A 14,739-nucleotide genomic window follows, 5' to 3' on the forward strand; every position below is an offset into this window, starting at 1 on the left:
TGTGTAATATTAGAAAAATTAAATAGCACAGAACTCTCCACATGGAGGCACTCACATCTGGACATACACAAGTGCTCCAAATATAAATGTCTTTCCCACCTAAATACACTTAACATTCTAGGATCAGTCTAAAATAGGTCTCTTCTGCACTCCTTTTAACTCAGTTGAGTGAATGAAGAGCCAAAGGGACTGTTATGTGTCCCTGGGAACAGTCTTGTTTTGGTTGATCCCAATTGAGAAAAGTAGCTAACTTTCTCCTCTGCTTTGAAGTGAATATGAAGCTCAGTTATCATACTAAGTAGTACATACAAAGAGCTAGGCCATCATGAAACATGAAATTCCCCTTGAGCTACCTGGTACTACACATTCCAAAACCCTCAAATAAATAATTACTGAGGTTAACTAGGGTGACCACCATTTCCACCTCCCAGCTGTATAGGGGTAGTGGAGGAGGTGATGTGAGAGAGGAAACTGCTTTAAATCAGTTATCTACATGTGGTGTTTTCACCCTTGATTTCCTAACAGTAATATGTATTTTGTGCCTACAACTAATGGGAAAAAACATGTCAAAAAACAGATCATTGCATTTGAAGCTTTTAATAAACTCTAAACATTAAATATACCTTTGATTATTTTTAATGGTAAGACTTTTAAAACAAGGGCTTAAGAAGCAATCCCAACGTCTTTATAGATATCCCTGTTCACTCTCTTACTCTTTAATAATATATCTGCCAAGGTGAAATACCTCATTTCTCTCTTTCTCTGAAGAAAAGTAAAAACCCTAAAAAATTGCCCAGCTGGTGTGGGTAGTGGTGAAGCGTATACCTATGAACCAGGGGGTCATGGTTTGAGTCTTGGTCAGGGCATGCAGGAGGCAGCCAATCAATGATTCTCTTTCATCATTGCTGTTCCTATCTCACTCTCTCTCCCTCCCTCTCTGACATCAATGAAAATATATTTAGAAAAAAAAAACTAAAAATTTATGAAAACACTAGGAGAGGCACAATCAATAAAATGACCAGTTATAATAGTAATTTTCCCTTAAAGCCAACCTGACTATGTATGCTTATTGAGTACCTACTTACTATGTGCCCAAGTACAGAGCTCACATTTAGATTATTTGGTATTCTGAGTAATGAAAATGGCAGTACTTGGAAAGCAGAGAAAAAGACAACATGTAGGACGATTCTAGGATTCATATAACCTCTAGTGTGCCGGGGAGTGCGATCGCGCTCCTCCTGTCTTTCGCCAAAAGTGCCGGGAGCACTATCGCGCTCCTCCTGCAGTGTCACTATTAGATGCTAGGAGTTCACTCTTTATTGACAAATGGCACCTAAGTGCAGATTATTTATGATGCCGAATGTTTGTAGTTCTAAAATCGATCACTGGCATTTATCTGCCTAATTTTTTACAGGTACTACGATTTTATGAAGTTTACTCAGATTTTGTAGCCCTAAAGCTTCGAAATGGAGTCCAGTTCTAAGTCTGCTTTTATTAGTGATGATGATATTGCTAAATATGTCAATTCTTGCTGTGAAGATGACGATTTTGTGGAAGATATTGGAGAAGGGTGTCCCTCTATTTTAACATTATATGTTTTGTTCAAATTTTTTTCTACTAGTATTTTACAATACAATCAGCAAACAATATATGTCAAAGATGAAAACAAATGTAAAGGTTTCCTTAAGTTTTTGAACATGTCACTTCATTTACTTGCGATTCATAATTTTTTTCCTAAACTGCTGTAAAATCAGCAAAAATGCCTTGGCAATTTTAGCATAGTTCCTAGGATATTGGTTGGCACTCAAAGGGTTAATACCCAAAGTAAGTACAGTGGGGCCTTGACTTACGAGTGTCCGCAATAACGAGTTTCTCGAGATACGAGCTGTCTCTCGGCCGATTTTTTGCTTTCAGTTGCGAGCTAAAATTCTGGTTAAGAGCCAGCTTCAGATACCCCACTGCTAGTTGGCGCAGCGAATGTCACAGTGAACATCACAACATCAGCCCAGCATCACGTGTCTCACTCGTTCACTGTTGATTTGACATACGAGTAATTTGAGTTATGAGCTCCATCACGGAACGAATTAAACTCTTAAGGCAAGGCCCCACTGTATATGGACAGAAATTTTTATGATCTTTTCCACCTTTTATTTTCAACAATGAAATTGTTGAAATTCAACAATGGCTGCTCAAAACTTCTAAAAACCCGAAAGCCCAGGAACCACATGTACACATATCCAATGCACCTATCGTTCATTCTACTCATGCATCCATTCATTCAATAAGCTTTTAAGCGTGTCTTACCCTCTGCCATTTCTGTATATTATTAAAATATCATATTACTAAAATACTTTGTATTAAGCATTCAAAGAACAGTTCCAAAAGATAAAGATGCAGAAAATACATCTAGTTAGGGCCTTTCTACCATAAAGATTGTTCAACTCTTGCTTCTTAAACTGTATTCCAGCTGCCAAGATAGGCAAAGCTGCCTTAGGCTGTGGGGATATCTTTCTGCCTCAGTATTAAAATCAAATGCATTGATTGAGAAAACCAGAAACACACCAGTGAGCCATAACACTGACATCTGATGTTCCTATAGAAACTTATTATAAAGCTAAAATGACAATGGAAGTCATGATTCAGCTCCTTCCTTGTCTCTGACGGCAATGGCCATATTATGCCACATCTGAACTTACTTATAGTTCAGAATTTTACTTCCCTATTTCTGCGAATCATCTGCTGTTTAAGAAAAGAGCCTTTGAACAGAAGCTCCTTAAGGCAAAATATGCTTCCTCCCCTGTGTGCTCTGAAAGCACCAGAAACACCCCCACATGGCTCACTCAGCAACACACTACCATTATACCAGACTAAAGAAGTGTGCACAAAGTGTGCAAATTAAAACGAGAGAAGGGGCAAATGAGAAGAAAAAACACAGAAGCAGCCCACAGTACTCTCATAAACTGACCCAAAGGAAGCATTTTTTTCTATGTTCAAATCTTAACAAATAACCTATCTGAATTAGAAAATACAGCAAAAGTTTTTCACATCTTCTTAGAAACAGAATGGCTTTCCCATTATTTCTGCCACCGCTTCCCCTTTTCCTTCCCTTCCCCATCTGTTCCTCTCCTCCCACTCCACCCCACATCTCATTTCCTCTCCCACTTCCTGCCTATCCCCTCTGCCACCTCACCACAAGTGGTGAAGCCACTCTAGACCCAGTAAATCTGCATTAAGCAATAATCCTTATGGCCTCTTTTATTGCTCAAGTTGCTCACTCAGCTAAGCTCCTAGTTTGAACTTTATACCAGCACCAACAAATAAAATACCACTAAGAATGTATTAATAATCCAAAGGTAAGATGGGAGTTCCTCTAACCAGGATTTGGATGAGAGAGAGGGAGAGAGACCTAATTATTCTTTAAAATACTCTGATGTATAATTTTTAAAGAATCCTTATTAAAAAAAAAAAAACACCTACATTGTGGTTATGGTTATACAACTCTAAATTTACTAAAAATCATTTAATTGTGCACTTAAAATGTGTAAATATTATGATGTGTAAATTATATCTCAATAAAATACTGTGATTTAAGGAATACAAGCATCTTTGGGAAACATGGTCACTAAATGAAATTCTATACATTAAATCAACTGCCTACCTACTTTCATCATAAAATTATTTTTTTGCATTTGTTCAGAAAAAGTATTGAAAATATATACAACATAAGCTCCTAAGTCCAACAAAGCCTGCTAAGAAACAGACCTTAACAAACCACAAACTACAGTGTGTACAATGGGTGTTCAATACTCTCAGGAGATTATATGACAATACCTGCTGTGCAAACACTTTTCAAGCATGGCAATAGATATGGTACTTTTGATAAAATAATTTAAAAAATACTACTCTACAGCAACTTAGAATTTTTTTATATACACATTTTTTATTTTATTGTTTAAAGTATTACACATAGTAGTACATATGTCTCTTCCCCCCCCACCCCCGACCTCCCCCGGCCTCCCCTACCCCCCGGCACTTGCCCTTGTCCCCTCGCCCCCAGTGTCTTGCATCTGTTGGTTGTGTTTATATGCGTGCTACAAGTCCTTTGGTTGATCTCTTACTCCTCCAACCCTCCCCTACCTTCCTGCTGTAGTTTGACAGTCTGTTCAATCCTTCTTTCCCTCTATGTTTGTCCAACAGTTTGTAATGTTCTTTATTGTCAATAAATGAGAGATCTTGTGGTATTTTTTTTTTAATACCCCCATTTATCAACAGGGATAGTACAGGGAAAGTAAGGGCAACGATGTAAAATGAAGTGGGGTTCTTACAATGAACAATAATGCTCCTTACATATGGAGATCCAATAGTGAGAAACAGATAACAGCCCCACTCCTCAAAGAGCTCCCAGACATACAGGAATGCAGGATATAAAATACTAAGGAAGGTTATAAAAAGAAATGACAAAAGCATTTTCATACATTAAGTATTTATTTAGCACCTACTATGTACCTGGCACTATAGTAGGAATTGAGATAAAAGTAATAACAAGATATTCAGTGAATTAATAATACTCAAGAGGTTTTGTAATTACAATTAGAGGATCATTTTCATGAAGAAAATTACAGGATGCTACGCAATCACTTACCAGGGAAATATCTAATTGAATCTCAGGCTTGGGGGAGATTCCCTAGGGGAGCTGACCCAACAACTGAAACCTAAAGGATCTGCAGGAGTCTTGTGGATGAAGAGCAAGGAGAAAAGAATTTCTGGGAGAGGGAACAGTTTGGCTAAGGTCCCTGAAGGAGAAAGGAGCTTGTCTGTCAAGAAAGAGAAGAATGTGTGTCTAGAGGAGGATACAGGGTACAGGAAAAGTTGGGAGAGACAGGCAGATTGGATTTTGAGGGCCTTCTTGGGAATGGCAAGACACAATTCTAAACTCTTTAAAGTGGAAGAGATATTCACAGAAAGAACAACAAAGGCAAGTGCATGAAATCATTAGAGTACAGCAGACACATACTCTATAGCAGGGGTCCTCAAACTACGGCCCGTGGGCCACATGCGGCCCGCCGAAAACATTTATCCTGCCCGCCGAAAACATTTATCCCGCCTGCCCGGAGTTTTTGCCGCCGCTGCCTGTCCTGCTTAGCAGCCTACTCGTCCCGGGCAAGCAGTGCGCATGTGTGGAATGTCTGAGGGACAGTGAACTGGCCCCATTTAAAAAGTTTGAGGACCTCTGCTCTATAGAACCACGTACTAGTGGGAAGTGGAATCCACAAGGCAAGAGGAGGCCAAACAGAGAAGGGCTTCAAATGTGCAAAGAAGTTGGGCCTCTTCCCAGTAAAACATTTTTTACTAAAAATGTTTTAAGCAGCTGAGTGCTATAAGTTCTGCATTTTAGTAAGATATACCTGGTAACAGTAAGAAGGTGGATGGCAGGGAAGTGAACCAGACTGGAGGGAGCACAGTTAGAGGGTTAATCTAATAATCTAGGGTGAAATTTAGATAGGCCTGAACTTGGACCAAATCCCTTCCTGCTAATAGTAATCACTATCCAGAGATACAAAAAGCCACTCACTCAGAACTAGAAAGGATCTTTAGAAATCGTGACACCCAGAATCCAGTAGTGCCCAAGCACTGTAACAATCAACCAACCAACAAATCTCTCCATATTTCCAAATGCTTACATATTTCCAAATGCTGCCTGAGTTGAGGGGATTGGGATGGTGGCACTGCCTTACCAACAACAGGCCAAAGGCCATTACTATATCCAACAGGTAGTCAGGCTATCTCTCCTTGATCACATCCTCTGAAAGGGAATGCACTACCTCATGGATAAGCTTTTTCCCTTTGGGGATAATGGACTCTAATACTGAGTAGAAATTGAAGTAGATAACTTCTTCCCACTGGACCCAGTCTTTTGCCTCTAAATTCTCCTCCATTGGAGTGCACTTTCAGTATTTGAAAATGGAATAATGTGTGTTTTCAATTTTCTGTATTCCAGGTTGAACATCCCCAGGTCATTGGCTCTGGGCCTCTCATTCTTCTGGTTACTCCTCTGGTTTTGCTCAATGCAACTAAACACAATACTTCAGGTACAGCTGAGCAGATCAAATCTGAGTGAAAAGTGTCACTCCATGTGCAGTAAGTCAGGCTGAAATCCTACCAAGCCTTTTTTCAAAAACTCTATCAAGTTTATTGACACAAATAAGCTTTAAACTTAACCAAAACTCAAGTCAGCCTTTCCTAAATGGTATTCCAAAAAATGTTAGTCCCACAAGAAATTAGGTGTTACAAAACAACCCCATCATGATTAATTTAGCTAATACCTGGTAAACTGCAGGTCTTCTCTGAGCTTCAAATCTCACAGAGAGTGAGTATGCATGCAAAGCTTTATAAACAATTTCAGCTCTGGAATTTTGGAATTAAAGCTCTTAGCACACTGTGGGATTTGGGTTTGGCCCTGCCTTCTCCACTCTCACTCACACAGAGACAGGGCTTTCTTCACTGATATGTCCAATAAGCTCTACAAGTATGTGCTTCCAAGAGAACTTTCTGCAATGCTGAAATTGTCCTAGGTCTGTGCTAATATAACCACTAGCCACATATGAGTGGGCAGAGAGCAGTGCAACTGTGGCTACTGGGGCTGGGGAACTTAATTTTTAACTTTATTTAATTAATTTTAATGTAAATCTAAATAGCCACATGTGGCTATGGCTACTATATTAGACATTGCTGCCCTACTTAAAGTATTTTAAAGCTTAGCTTTAGTAATAAACTAATCACTATCTAACTGAAAGTCAAAGACATGAGTCAGTTTCTCAAATATACGTTAATTTTTTTTAGACACACAAATAAGGTTTGGCCCTGCTCTTTGGAAGGAGGCCTACACTGAAACCCTTCCTGAGAATCATCTTTCACTTACGGAGGGCAAATTGGCCACATGTCACTATAAGGATTTCACCAAACATCCAATTGCCACCGTAATCACATACAATAAGCCAATTAGCCAACCAGGGAACATGGGACAGGATTATGCTCTCTGATGCCTCATTCAGTATGGGGGGGGGGGGGGGAGGCAGATTTTAAATGAAAGGTTATCCTATGCAAGAATCAGAAAACTGTACCAAATCCCCCGAAGCCCCCATCTAGGTGTACTTAGTTCCAGACATTCCTTAGATATACAGAACTGTCATGACACATTAACCAACACTGACAAAAATGACCCTGACTGGGAAGCAGATGACACTGTGAAGGCTGCTGATACTTAATGAATGACTTCTGAAGATGGTCTTCCCGGTGTCACTGCATACTTATCAGGAGATCTCTGGTGATTTCACCCAGCCTCTCCTACATCAAACCATGTTATCACAAGTCATTGATTTCCTTACAAAGTTAACAAGCAGTAAGAGGAGTTAACCTGGTGCCATTATGAAGCGAGAACACTGCCACCAGTGCATGTAACCACTGTATTTTGTTCATTTCCTCCCTGAGGCTCAATATGAAAGTGGCTGATCACATTTTTCAACTTCCATTTTACAATTATTCCATACATGCAAAATGTGGTTCGGAGTAATTCAGCACCATTTTAAATTAACCCAGATGCCAAATAAGTAGCATTTAAGATACACCCATATCTCATAATGTAGAAAGGGTATGTTTTACATCAAATTAAAAGGATCAAATCAATAGCATGTCTTATATAGAAATTCATGTATCATTTCATTTGACTAGTTACTCTAGCCTATTGGAATTAGAATTTATATAAATGCATATTATCATTATTATGTAATTCTGTATTATTTTCTACTATTTAGATGTAATGTCGAGCACCCAAATAAATCTACGGAATTCTGGAGCAAAACTCTTAACTACTTGGTACTACTCACTAGAAAAGCTAACAGGGAAATAAATCCCAAATTTGGGGTTAAGTTAAATTTGCACCAGAAAGCATTTAAGTTGGGATGTTCTCTTTCCCTAGGTAAATATAAGAATAAAAAAAGAAAGCTTAAAATGTTCACTTCTAATTTTCCTTTTATATTCCAAAACTTCTAATGATCATAGAAGTATTGTTAAATGTGGTCAGAAGAATGATTTCCATTTTTTTATCCTTACCCAAGGATATTTTTCCATTGATTTTTAGAAAGAGTAGAAGAGAGAGGAAAAGAGAGGGAGAAATATCAATGTGAAAGAAACACATCGATTGGTTGCCTCCCAAGCATGCCCCCCCAACCAGGGCCTGGGGCGGGGAGGAGCCTGCAACCTAGGTACTTGCTCTTGACCCGAATCGAACCCAGGACCCTTTGGTCAGGCCGGCGCTCTATCCACTGATCCAAATCGGCTAGGGTCGTGGTCGGCAAACTTCGGCTCGCGAGCCACATGCGGCTCTTTGGCCCCTTGAGTGTCTCTCTTCCTAAGCCTTAGGAGTACCCTAATTAAGTTAATAACAGGGTACCTACCTATATAGTTTAAGTTTAAAAAATGTGGTTCTCAAAAGAAATTTCAATCGTTGTACTGTTGATATTTGGCTCTGTTGACTAATGAGTTTGCCGACCACTGGGCTAGGGCTAATTTGAATTCTTTATTTCATTTGTTAAATCAGTATTTATAGATGCAAGGAAAAATAGCTGCTCTCTGGTAAAACCAGGCCAAAAGGTGAGCCCCATCAGGACTCTGCTACAGCATTCCCCCACCAGCCTCTAAGCAGCCTTCCTTCCACTTAAGTAACTCAATCACCAAGAAACTTAGCTATGGATTTACAGAGAAGTGGGGGAGGTAAGGGATATCTATCCTCCTTGGCACGGAAACAAGTTGTAACATTCTGCTGAAAACAAGGTTAAAGATGAATGCTATTTCTCCAAAGGTAACGATGACCAGGGGTTTAATAAATGGGAATTAGAAGGCCACTGGTCATAAGGAACTGCTTTTATGGTCTCTTGCTCTCTCCCTACAGTACACACATTTCAAGTTACTTTAGGCTGGGGTCTGGAAATGGTTTGAGGCCCGAGACCAGTAAAATGGATCAAGTCTGATGCTGCAAACCAACCAACCTGAGCTCATTTTTCTGAGCTGTCTTATAATTCCACAAAACAAAACAGTGATTAATCCAAAATACACTCCATATTTTTTGGGGGGAGGGGGGAGGGAAGATTGCAAAAAATTTTAATCCCATTCTCTCCAGATCAAAGGCAATACATATTCACAAGAATATGCCTGATGTCTGAGATATGTGAGGAGAAAGTTCTAAGTTAAAGACTTGCAAAATGTTGCACGCACCAGAAGAGGCTTTCTTAACATAACTTCTCAATTCAATTAGCATTTTCCGTCCAGCCAGTCTACTACAAAATAGGGCAGGCCTATGTATGCTCTGCTACATCCCACCCTTCAATTAAGAGCTCTTCAAGAGTCTTTGTACTTTGAAAAATACAGGCATAAACATAAGCTGTGAATCTAGAACAGGGTGGGGAACTGTCCAGTCCGTGGGCTGTTTAAGGCCCTCAAAATCATTTGGTCTGGCCGTGACAAGGCATTAGGGGTGAGTCAATTAAATGCTTGATCAAATATAGCAGGCTAATTTTTAAGTTGATAATTTTGCATGACCCACCAATAATGTTATGAATATCCAAATGGCCCTTGGCAAAAAAAAGGTTCCCTACCCCTGATGTAGACCTAGACAGCCTAGAGGGGCCATAATGTTCATATGGGTTCCTTTCCACCTCCTGTGAATGTATGAAGGATAAACAATCTCTGATGGGTGTTTTCCTCCTTATAATTCATACTTTTGGAGGAGACTTCTATATTCTATAACAAGATATATGTGTTTATATTTTACGTGATAGATTAAAATACAAGTTGTACTAATTATAAAGTCAGAGCTAGAGTTTTCATATAAAGACATGCCACTGGCTCATATGACTTCCCTTCATATCAACAATGGCAGTAATAACAATGGCCACTGCTTTTATTTTATATGCAGCATGATGTCTAGAAGAAACCGCTAATTGTCCCCTGATATTCCTTCTCTTAATTAGTATAAGGTTTAGGTGAGCCTAACGGCCACTCAGCCTACATTTCCAAGTCTTCCTTGCAGCTAACTGTGGGCAGGTAATTAGGCATTGTTCATTGCAAAGTGAGCAAAAATATGAACATCTTCAACATCATACCATTAAAAAAAATGGCATATGCTCTGTCTTCTACTTCCTCTGGCTGGGGCAGGATATGATGCTACTAGTGATGATGGTAATACAAGAAGAACACCAGAGGCTGTTGGTGGAAATTTATTACATTATAGTTTAAAATCTTCTTAACTCAGGACACAGTTGTATTTTTCAGAAACTCGCTTAAGTCACCAAACTAGCTACAGCTGTTTCTATGCAAACTGTTCTGTGAGAGAAAACAGCTTTTATCTTAACTAAACTATTATTCCTTTGATATTAAAGCAGCCAAATATCCAGGTAGGTTCTTTACACTGTCACGAATCCATATACAACAACCCAATAGTATAGGTTTCCCATTACATGGATGAGAAGACTGCAGCCCAGGAAGTGAAGTATTTTACCCAGTATGATAAAGGAAGCAAGTAGCTGAGCCGGGACTGGGCTCCAGGTGTGCCACCCCTCAGGATCTTATCACACTGCCTCTCACGTAGCATAACTCTACCAACGTACTCTGTTCCTTGTTAGAGGAGCAGTGAGTTTCTGAAAAATACAACTGTGCCCTGAGGAGAGAAGATTTCCAACTATAACGTAATAAATTTTCACCTACAGCCTATCAGGGGTTTGAAGCTCTTAAAGGTCTTAGGAGCATCTGTTGATCACCATGAACTATACCCTGCTTGTCTCAAAAGTAAAGAATTTTATAATCTAGGAAAAGAGTTCAAAAAACACAACTGTCCTCCAAATCAGGTCCTCAGCTACTGCCTAATTTAATGCTTAATCTAACAGGTTAAGACCGTACTTACTGCTTCACCAAAAAATAAAGTACCCTCCCCCCTTCTGAAAGATAATCTGTGTGGAGCTACCTGCCAGCTGCTAAAAGCAGCCCCTAAAGCTGCAAGGCCAACCTACCTTCACAGGAACACTGCCAGCCTGCATTCTTAAATACTACCATGAACTCTTCCCAGCGTTTATAAGTCCTTCCTCTCCAAACATCTTGGGACTCAAAATAAGCTGGATAGAATCCATCTCCCAGTAAAAGGAAAACAAAACAATACTGGCCTTTACTATCCCAAGTGCTTTACATTTCAGTACATGCGATATACATTATTAAGATGGGGCTATTCCCACCACTCTACAGGAATACTAAGGCTCAGATAGATCAACTTTCCCAACATAAAGCCAGGAAGAGGCAAAGTTGGTCTGATTTCAAATTAGCAGAAACATTGCACCTTGCTGCCAGGGTGTAACAAGTGCCTATACTTTTTCAATCTACATTAGGAATTCCTTAAAGATATGTTCTTGGGAAAGGAGGAGGGGGGCAATGGTGGCAAGTCTACTTACTGGCATCCTCCAACTTTGCTCAGGGCCCTAATGTCTAAGGGTCTATAAAAGCTATATCCTGAAATCGCTGATGAAAAAAAGAATCCATCCACATAATCTACTTGTAAAACCAAAACCAACTTCAGCTAAGCCATCAGGTATATTTTGAAAACAGCCAGATCTCAATGGGATTGAGAAGTTTATTTTTCTGTATAACTTTGTGGGTAAAACACAGGCCCCATCCAAAACCACGATTTCTTCTGAGGTGAGTGCTACTGGTTGAGCACCCTGAATAGCTGTCATCTTATGGAGGGACCTTTGCTTGCTCACTGGGGAGAGACAGTTGTTTGCTAAATGGGAAAATTAATTTTTGGAGCTAGAAGAGAATCACTTTGGAGGCTACCTAATGCTCACTAAGATTTTCAGCTAGTGTCAGCCACAGGTTTGGTTTTAATTTACACTTTTTTTCCTTTACCAGAAGGATATTAAAGAGGAAGATGACAAATTCACAATTTCCCAAAAAGCAATGACTACAAGGAGGCAGGAGGGCTGACTCCAGGTCCTCTCACAAGGACTAGCACTTCACTGCTGCTGTAGCTAGTACTGATGCTAGTAGTAAACATCAGGAGGTGCTTACTATGTGCTAAATTTCATGTACATAATCCAAGTAATCCCCAAAGTGACTGTGTGTTCCATGCTATTATTAACCTCATCACACAGATGAGGAAACTGAGGCTTAGAGAGGCAAATCACTTGCTAAAGGTCACCCAGCTTAACTCGGTTATAGAAAGCCACTCAATTTATAATAGGGAGGCCAAGACTTGGCCCAGATCTGACTGTCATCATACTGGCATTTCTTGCTATGGAACTGCCAACTGGGGAGCTGATTATTTTTAGTTCCTTCCCTGCAAATAAGGCCCAAAGTGGGATAGAGAAGAGCTTCCCACTTACTACTTTGAGGTTTGCCTTTTAAAGAAGAAATTTGAGGGCAGCAGATTATAGATTAGTCTTTACCCATTCCTAAAAGCCAAAAGAAAAGGGGGGAAAAAACCCAGCTTTAGATGGGTACAGACACACAAGCTTTCTCTAAATTCTGATATTAGGAATCCTATAAAATTCTAAGAACTATAACTGATAGTTACTTTAATGAAGTTACTTTAATGACAAGAGTTGGCAATATCTTTTTTTAATGCCTGGACTTTGGAAGTAGTTGTATGTGAGTAAACAAGTGCATCATTAAAATATATATTGACTATAATTTTTTAAAATTTTCAAAATGTTTTAGTGAAATGTAATAGAAAATTAATTTTCTCTGTATTATATCCATACATTTCAAGAACTTTTTTTGTTGTGTTAATCTTCATCTAAGGATATTTTTTCCACTGATTTTCAGAGAGAGTAGAAAGGAGGAAGAGAGGGAGAGGTGGGGGGAGAGAGTGAGAGATAAACATTGATGTGAGAAAGACACATCACACATTGACTGGCTGCCTCCCTCACACAACTCAGGTACATGCCCTTGACTGGGAATGGAGCCCCTTGACCCTTCTGTCCACAGACTGTCACTCTAACCACTGAACACACTGGCCAAGATCCTTCAAGTACTTTTGATTTACACTTATACAACTTATTTCTAAAATAAGGTCTTGCAATTAAAACTAAATTTAATAGTTTCAATCAGTACTATGTGTGTGTGTGTGTTTTTTAATTTCAGTAAATGTGGTACACTAGACACAAGCATTAAGCAAGTATATTAATCAGCTCATGGGGGCTAACTTAAAAATAGACTTTACCTGAATGTATGTAAATTTGCCTCTTGTTCCTATCAAATTGGAAAAAAAAATCTCTCCAACCACTGTCTGGTACCTCATGTACTAGTCCTTTAGGGAAGGTTTTTTTTTCTTTTCTCTAAATGCAATCATTTAATTTTAAAATAAAAACATTTTAAAATAAATTCTAATACCGCAGCTGCCGTTTTGGCAGTGAGACTGTCACACAGAGAGCTGGTGTTAAAAGATCAGATTAAGAGCCTTCAGTCCTGGCACCAGTGAGGCTCGCAGCCATGCAAGAGTGATTTTCCATGCCTCTGAAGAGACAGGAAATAGAATTCATCTTCCTCTAATAACCTGCCTCCTCGCCTCCCTCCAGATTACCGTCCATCTGGCCTCAGGGTAAAGGCAAGGAGTCTGATGCTCACAGAATGCCCAGAAGGAGAAAGAAGGTGGGCAATGTTCAGACACAAAACATCAGAAAGGACTGGATTGGTCAGGAACAAACATGTCTGTGGCCCACACATGAGAAGATATAAACACACCTTAAGAAACTAAAAAAAGATGAGCCAATTAATCCAAAGTAAGCAGAAGAAAAGATATACACAGCATTAGGATTTAGAAAACCATGACACAGGTCATTCATTACACATGAATCAAGCATTTCAACCAAGAAATGTCAAAGGTAGTGGTGAAATAAACAGTAAGTGATGAGATTATGATGCCTACTCTCGCACCTCACGCATAAAAGGAGCTGCCAGTATCACCCCCATGGCTTTCCTCTACAGGGTACAACTTCTCAGCCAATTAATTCCAGTCCAGTCTTGCTCAGCAACACTACCATTACACATTTTGCTCCTACTGGACCTGCTTACACAAACAACATAACTCATGTGGGAAAACCACCTACTGGTAAATCAGCTCCACCAACATCCCCAAGACCTCCTTCCACTTCTAAATATAACACCACAGAGCCTGCAGTAATGCCATGGGAAGAAACTGCCTAGTGATAATATAGAGGTCTGTGCCTGCAGAGGTCTAATACCACCTCAGGGATAATTCAAACTTCTTCTGCCTTGGGTTGTGTCACCTCAGCCTGGTTACAGCTCTGTGGGTTACGCAGTCTTCCCATTCTCTATAAAGCAGAGCTGCTTCAAGTCAGAAGAAACACACACTGGTCTGGAGTGAGCAAAGGGCACCCAGGCTTCCTAAAGGAATGCCTACAGGCCCTTGACTCTCCTTCACCACCCCATCTAATCTAGTTATAAGCAAATCCCGAGTGGAAATAGGTAAATGGAGATACAGTGGGTGGTGGTTCTGTGGTAACAGCTAAAGGGGGAGAAAGACAAAACACCCTTTACTGTTTGTGATCCACAAGAACATTTGAATTCAGGATTTTAACTTATGCCCAGGATTTGTGAATATGAGCACCAGAAAGGGATGTATACCCAATGAAAGGGAGCCATGGTTACTCAAGTCTAACCCAGTTCAGACCAAATAAG

General features: G+C 39.7%; 1 protein-coding gene across 18 annotated transcripts in view; it reads right to left on the reverse strand.

Annotated features, from left to right (window-relative positions):
• Window positions 1-14,739, reverse strand: part of LOC118667433 (transducin-like enhancer protein 4) — a 144,175-nt gene that overhangs the window by 92,751 nt on the left and 36,685 nt on the right. The gene's annotated exons all lie outside the window — the stretch shown is intronic.

The sequence above is a fragment of the Myotis myotis genome, unplaced genomic scaffold (genome assembly GCF_014108235.1).
Source record: "Myotis myotis isolate mMyoMyo1 unplaced genomic scaffold, mMyoMyo1.p scaffold_m19_p_12, whole genome shotgun sequence".
NCBI classification, from domain to species: domain Eukaryota; kingdom Metazoa; phylum Chordata; class Mammalia; order Chiroptera; family Vespertilionidae; genus Myotis; species Myotis myotis.